This window comes from Oncorhynchus gorbuscha, unplaced genomic scaffold, assembly GCF_021184085.1.
Source record: "Oncorhynchus gorbuscha isolate QuinsamMale2020 ecotype Even-year unplaced genomic scaffold, OgorEven_v1.0 Un_scaffold_13412, whole genome shotgun sequence".
NCBI classification, from domain to species: Eukaryota; Metazoa; Chordata; class Actinopteri; order Salmoniformes; family Salmonidae; genus Oncorhynchus; species Oncorhynchus gorbuscha.
In genome coordinates this window covers 1-7604 of record NW_025755588.1, presented here as the reverse complement: position 1 = coordinate 7604, position 7604 = coordinate 1, and the positions used below count along the sequence as shown (strand labels likewise).

The 7604-nt window shown below is 41.1% G+C and overlaps 2 non-coding genes across 2 annotated transcripts; both read right to left on the bottom strand.

Moving 5' to 3' along the window:
• Window positions 1-3169: 3169 nt before the first annotated feature.
• trnar-acg lies at window positions 3170-3242 on the bottom strand. The gene has a single exon. It is a non-coding gene; the product is annotated as a tRNA-Arg (tRNA).
• Window positions 3243-4309: 1067 nt separating this feature from the next.
• trnae-uuc lies at window positions 4310-4381 on the bottom strand. Its single transcript has one exon. It is a non-coding gene; the product is annotated as a tRNA-Glu (tRNA).
• Window positions 4382-7604: the final 3223 nt, after the last annotated feature.

The following is a 7604-nucleotide window of genomic DNA, read 5'->3' as shown; positions in this document are numbered from 1 at the left end:
CTACATAACATGTCACATTTCCTGTTGCTGAGGGAATATGGTTTTGTTGTGTGAAAATGCTGCATCTGTTGGTACACAAGTGCGTACCAAACGAAAAGATATCCTTTCCCATACCGGGAGTTGAACGCGGGCCACCTGGGTGAAAACCAGGAATCCTAACCGCTAGACCATATGGGAAGACACATACTTATAATACACATCACAGACAAATCTTTAAATGTTGACATTATGCCTGTTTGATTTACAAGCTACATCTTTTTTTTCATACAGTATCATTCCCAGCTTGATTTCAGTCAATTAAATAAAGTATTGAGCCAGCCAGGAGTTGAACCTAGAATCTTCTGATCCGTAGTCAGACAAGTTATCCATTGCGCCACTGGCCCCACGTCTAAACTGAAGTCAGATCACAGCTAGACCAGTGTACACAGTCATGGCGTCTGTCAACATCAAGGTTCCTTGGTTTTCTGTTTCAGATGCATATCTTAATTTGATCCTCCTGTTGTTGCATGAATTTTACTGCAGAGCAAGAAATGCAGCCATGAAGTGCATTCAACGTTTAAAAAGCCTTATATAATTTGAATCTACATAACAAGTCACATTTCCTGTTGCTGAGGGAATATTGTTGTGTTGTGAGAAACTGCTGCATCTGTTGTTACACAAGTGATTACCTAACGAGAAATATATTGTTTCCATACCGGAGTTGAACCTAGTCTACCTGGGTGAAAACCAGGAATCCTAACCGCTAGACCATATGGGAAGACACATACTAGAGTATGGAATGAGGATGGTACAGAGCAGCAGCATACAGTAGATGCACGAAAGTAGTATATACATATTAGATGAGTGTGTAGACAAAGTAAACAAAGTGGCATAGTGAAGTGGCTAGTGATACATAAAAGGTTACATATGATGGTGCCTGATGAGGTAGAGTACAAAAGAGAGCACATGATGAGATGAATAATGTAGGGTAAGTAACATTATATAAGGTAGCATTGTTTAAAGTGGCTAGTGATATATTTACATATTCCCATCAAATTCTGCATTACAAATGGCTGCTGGAGCTTTGGGTCAGTGTCAATGACAGTGTGTTGGCAGCAGCCACTCATGTTAGTGTGGCTGTTTAACAGTCTGATGGGCCTTGAGATAGAAGCTGTTTTTCAGTCTCTCGGTCCCAGCTTTGATGCACCTGTACTGACCTCGCCTTCTGGATGATAGCGGGGTGAACAGGCAGTGGTTCGGGTGGTTGATGTCCTTGATGATCTTTATGGCCTTCCTGTAACAACGGGTGGTGTAGGTGTCCTGGAGGGCAGGTAGTTTGCCCCCGGTGATGCGTTGTGCAGTCCTCACTACCCTCTGGAGAGCCTTACGGTTGAGGGCGGAGCAGTTGCCGTACCAGGCGGTGATACAGCCCGCCAGGATGCTCTCGATTGTGCATCTGTAGAAGTTTGTGAGTGCTTTTGGTGACAAGCCGAATTTCTTCAGCCTCCTGAGGTTGAATAGGCGCTGCTGCGCCTTCTTCACGACGCTGTCAGTGTGAGTGGACCAATTCAGTTTGTCTGTGATGTGTATGCCGAGGAACTTAAAACTAGCTACCCTCTCCACTACTGTTCCATCGATGTGGATAGGGGGTGTTCCCTCTGCTGTTTCCTGAAGTCCACAATCTCATCTCCTTAGTTTTGTTGACGTTGAGTGAGGTTATTTTCCTAACAATGCACACCTCCGAGGGCCCTCACCTCCTCCCTCAGGCCGTCTCGTCGTATAGAACTCGTTCATCATCATGTCGCCCGAAACTTGATGATTGAGTTGGAAGCGTGCGTGGCCACGAGCTGGGCAGAACAGGGAGTACAGAGAGGGCTCAGAACGCACCCTTGTGGGGCCTCTGGGCGGAGGATCATGGGAGGAGATGTTGTTGCCTACCCTCACTGGCACCACGTCTAAGCTGAAGTCAGGTCACAGCTAGACAAATGTACACAGTCATAGCGTCTGTCAACAACAAGGTACCTTGGTTTTCTGTTTCAGATGCATATCTCAATTTGATCTGTTGTTGCATGAATTTTACTGCAGAGCAAGAAATGCAGCCATGAAGTGTATTCAACGTTTAAAAATAATTGTATAATTCAAATCTACATGACATGTCACATTTCATGTTGCTGAGTGAATATTGTTGTGTTGTGTGAAAGTACTGCATCTGTTGTTACACAAGTGCGTACCTAATGACAAGTTATTCTTTCCCATACCGGGAGTTGAACCCGGGCCACCTGGAGTGAAAACCAGGAATCCTAACCTCTAGACCATATGGGGAAGACACATACTTAAAATACACATCACAGACAAATCTTTAAATGTTGACATCATGCCTGTTGGATTTAAAAGCTACATCTTTTTTTTCTCAGAGATGTTGGGGAATGTCCAGATGAAATCCGTCTAAAATGTGTTTAAAGTGGAGAACAGCCAGAAGCACTGAAAGGTATACAGTATCATTCCCAGCTTGATTTCCAGTCAATTAAATAAAGTATTGAGCCAGCCAGGAGTCGAACCTAGAATCTTCTGATCCGTAGTCAGACCGTTATCCATTGCCACTGGCCCCATGTCTAAGCTGAAGTCAGGTCACAGCTAGACCAGTGTACACAGTCATAGCGTCTCTCAACAACAAGGTTCCCTTGGTTTTCTGTTTCAGATGCATATCTTAATTTGATCCTCCTGTTGTTGCATGAATTTTACTGCAGAGCAAAGAAATGCAGCCATGAAGTGTATAACATTTAAAAGCTTTGTATAATTTGAATCTACATAACAAGTCACATTTCCTGTTGCTGAGGGAATATTGTTGTGTTGTGTGAAACTGCTGCATCTGTTGTTACACAAGTGGGTACCTAACGAAAATATATCCTTTCCCATACCGTGAGTTGAACCCGGGCCACCTGGGTGAAAACCAGGAATCCTAACCGCTAGACCATATGGGTAGACACATACTTAAAATACACATCACAGACAAATCTTTAAATGTTGATATTATGCCTGTTGGATTCAAAAACTACATCTTTTTTCTCAGAGATGTTGGGGAATGTCCAGATGAAATCTGTCTAAAATGTGTTTAAGTGAGAACAGCCAGAAGCACTGAAAGGTATACAGTATCATTCCCAGCTTGATTTCAGTCAATTAAATAAAGTATTGAGCCAGCCAGGAGTCGAACCTAGAATCTTCTGATCCGTAGTCAGACACGTTATCCATTACGCCACTGGCCCCACGTCTAAGCTGAAGTCAGGTCACAGCTAGAACAGTGTACACAGTCATGGCGTCTGTCAACAAAAAGGTTCCTTGGTTTTCTGTTTCAGATGCATATGTTAATTTGATCCTCCTGTTGTTGCATGAATTTTACTGCAGAGCAAGAAATGCAGCCATGAAGTGTATTCAACGTTTAAAAAGCCTTGTATAATTTGAATCTACATAACAAGTCACATTTCCTGTTGCTGAGGAATATTGTTGTGTTGTGAGAAACTGCTGCATCTGTTGTTACACAAGTGGGTACCTAAAGAAAATATATTCTTTCCCATACCGGGAGTTGAACCCGGCCAGAGATGTTGGGGAATGTCCAGATGAAATCTGTCTAAAATGTGTTTGAAGTGAGAACAGCCAGAAGCACTGAAAGGTATACAGTATCATTCCCAGCTTGATTTCAGTCAATTACATAAAGTATTGAGCCAGCCAGGAGTCGAACCTAGAATCTTCTGATCCGTAGTCAGACACGTTATCCATTTCGCCACTGGCACCACGTCAAAAGTCAGGTCACAGCTAGACCAGTGTACACAGTCATGGCGTCTGTCAAGAACAAGGTTCCTTGGTTTTCTGTTTCAGATGCATATCTTAATTTGATCCTCCTGTTGTTGCATGAATTTTACTGCAGAGCAAGAAATGCAGCCATGAAGTGTATTCAACGTTTAAAAAGCTTTGTATAATTTGAATCTAATTGAATCTTCTGATCCGTAGTCAGACACGTTATCCATTGAGCCACTGGCCCCACATCTAAGCTGAAGTCAGGTCACAGCTAGACCAGTGTACACAGTCTGTGACAACAAGGTTCCTTGGTTTTCTGTTTCAGATGCATATCTTAATTTGATCCTCCTGTTGTTGCATGAATTTTACTGCAGAGCAAGAAATGCAGCCATGAAGTGTATTCAACGTTTAAAAAGACTTATATAATTTGAATCTACATAACAAGTCACATTTCCTGTTGCTGAGGGAATATTGTTGTGTTTTGAGAAACTGCTGCATCTGTTGTTACAAAGTGGGTAACATAACAAAAATATATTCTTTCCCATACCGGGAGTTGAACCCGGGCCACCTGGGTGAAAACCAGGAATCCTAACCGCTAGACCATATGGGAAGACACATACTTAAAATACACATCACAGACACATCTTTAAATGTTGACATTATGCCTGTTGGATTCAAAAACTACATCTTTTTTTTCTCAGAGATGTTGGGGAATGTCCAGATGAAATCCATCTATAATGTGTTTGAAGTGAGAACAGCCAGAAGCACAGAAAGGTATACAGTATCATTCCCAGCTTGATTTCAGTCAATTAAATAAAGTATTGAACCAGCCAGGAGTCAAACCTAGAATCTTCTGATCCGTAGTCAGACACGTTATCCATTTCACCACTGGCCACACGTCTAAGCTGAAGTCAGGTCACAGCTAGAACAGTGTACACAGTCATGGCGTCTGTCAACAAAAAGGTTCCTTGGTTTTCTGTTTCAGATGCATATCTTAATTTGATCCTCCTGTTGTTGCATGAATTTTACTGCAGAGCAAGAAATGCAGCCATGAAGTGTATTCAACGTTTAAAAAGCTTTGTATAATTTGAATCTACATAACAAGTCACATTTCCTGTTGCTGAGGGAATATTGTTGTGTTGTGAGAAACTGCTGCATCTGTTGTTACACAAGTGGGTACCTAACGAAAATATATTCTTTCCCATACCGGGAGTTGAACCCAGGCCACCTGGGTGAAAACCAGGAATCCTAACCGCTAGACCATATGGGAAAACACATACTTAAAATACACATCACAGACAAATCTTTAAATGTTGACATCATGCCTGTTGGATTTAAAAGCCACATCTTTTTTTTCTCAGAGATGTTGGGGAATGTCCAGATGAAATCCATCTAAAGTGTGTTTGAAGTGAGAACAGCCAGAAGCACTGAAAGGTATACAGTATCATTCCCAGCTTGATTTCAGTCAATTAAATAAAGTATTGAGCAAGCCAGGAGTCGAACCTAGAATCTTCTGATCCGTAGTCAGACACGTTATCCATTGCACCACTGGCCCCACGTCTAAGCTGAAGTAAGGTCACAGCTAGACCAGTGTAGACAGTCATAGCGTCTGTCAACAACAAGGTTCCTTGGTTTTCTGTTTCAGATGCATATCTTAATTTGATCCTCCTGTTGTTGCATGAATTTTACAGCAGAGCAAGAAATGCAGCCATGAAGTGTATTCAATGTTTAAAAAGCTTTGTATATACATAATAATAATAATAATATATGCCATTTAGCAGACGCTTTTATACATAACATGTCCTGTTGCTGAGGGAATATTGTTGTGTTGTGTGAAACTGCTGCATCTGTTATTACACAAGTGGGTACCTAACGATAAGATGATCTTTACCATACTGGGAGTTGAACCCAGGCCACCTGTGTGAAAACCAGGAATCCTAACCGCTAGACCATATGGGAAGACACATAGTTAAAAATTCACATCACAGACAAATCTTTAAATGTTGACATTATGCCTGTTGGATTTAAAAGCTACATATTTTTTTCTCAGAGATGTTGGGGAATGTCCAGATGAAATCCGTCTAAAATGTGTTTGAAGTGAGAACAGCCAGAAGCACTGAAAGGTATACAGTATCATTCCCAGCTTGATTTCAGTCAATTAAACAAAGTATTGAACCAGCCAGGAGTCGAACCTAGAATCTTCTGATTCATAGTCAGACACGTTATCCAATGCTCCACTGGCCCCACGTCTAAGCTGAAGTCAGGTCAAAGCTAGACCAGTGTACACAGTCATGGCGTCTGTCAACAACAAGGTTCCTTGGTTTTCTGTTTCAGATGCATATCTTAATTTGATCCTCCTGTTGTTGCATGAATTTTACTGCAGAGCAAGAAATGCAGCCATGAAGTGTATTCAACGTTTAAAAAGAATTGTATAATTTGAATCTACATAACAAGTCACATTTCCTGTTGCTGAGGGAATATTGTTGTGTTGTGAGAAACTGCTGCATCTGTTGTTACACAAGTGGATACCCTACGAAAATATATTCTTTCCCATAACGGGAGTTGAACCCGGCGAAAACCAGGAATCCTAACCGCTAGACCATATGGGAAGACACATACTGAAAAATACACATCACAGACAAATCTTTAAATGTTGACATTATGCCTGTTGGATTGAAAGCGACATCTTTTTTCTCAGAGATGTTGGGGAATGTCCAGATGATTTCGGTCAATTCAATAAATTGATTTTGGTCAATTCAATAAAGTATTGAGCCAGCCAGGAGTTGAACATAGAATCTTCTTATCCATAGTCAGACACTTTATCCATCGCGCCACTGGCCAAACATTTAAGCTGAAGTCAGGTCACAGCTAGACCAGTGTAGCTGCCTGTCAATAACAAGGTTCCTTGGTTTTCTGTTTCAGATGCATATCTTAATTTTGATCCTCCTGTTGTGTACGAATTTTATTGGTAGAGCAAGAAATGCAGCCATGAAGTTTATTCAACGTTTAAAAAGCTTTGTATAATTTGAATATACATAACATGTCACATTTCTTATTGCTGAGGGAATATTGTTGTGTTGTGTGAAAGTGCTGCATCTGTTGTTACACAAGTGGGTACCCCAACTAAAATATATTGTTTCCCATACTAGAGTTGAATCCCAGTCTACCTGGGTGAAAACCAGGAATCCTAACCGCTAGACCATATGGGAAGACACATACTTAAAATACACATCATAGACAAATCTTTAAATGTTGAAATTATGCCTGTTTGATTTAAAAGCTACATCTTTTTTAATACAGTATCATTCCCTGCTTGATTTCAGTCAATTAAACAAAGTATTGAGACAGCCAGGAGTCGAACCTAGAATATTCTGGATCCGTAATCAGACACGTTATCCATTGCGCCAGTGGCACCACGTCTGCTGAAGTCAGGTCACAGCATAGACCAGTGTACACAGTCATAGCTTTCTCAAGAACAAGGTTCCTTGGTTTTCTGTTTCAGATGCATATGTTAATTTGATCCTCCTGTTGTTGCATGAATTTTACTGCAGAGCAAGAAATGCAGCCATGAAGTGTATTCATCGTTTAAAAGCCTTGTATAATTTGAATCTACATGACATGTTACATTTGCTGTTGCTGAGGGAATACTGTTTTGTGAAACTGTTGAATCTGTTGTTACACAAGTGCGTACCTTAACGATGAGTTATTCTTTCCCATACCGGGAGTTGAACCCGTCACCTGGGTGAAAACCAGGAATCCTAACCGCTAGACCATATGGGAAGACACTTAAAATACACATCACAGACAAATCTTTAAATGTTGACATCATGCCT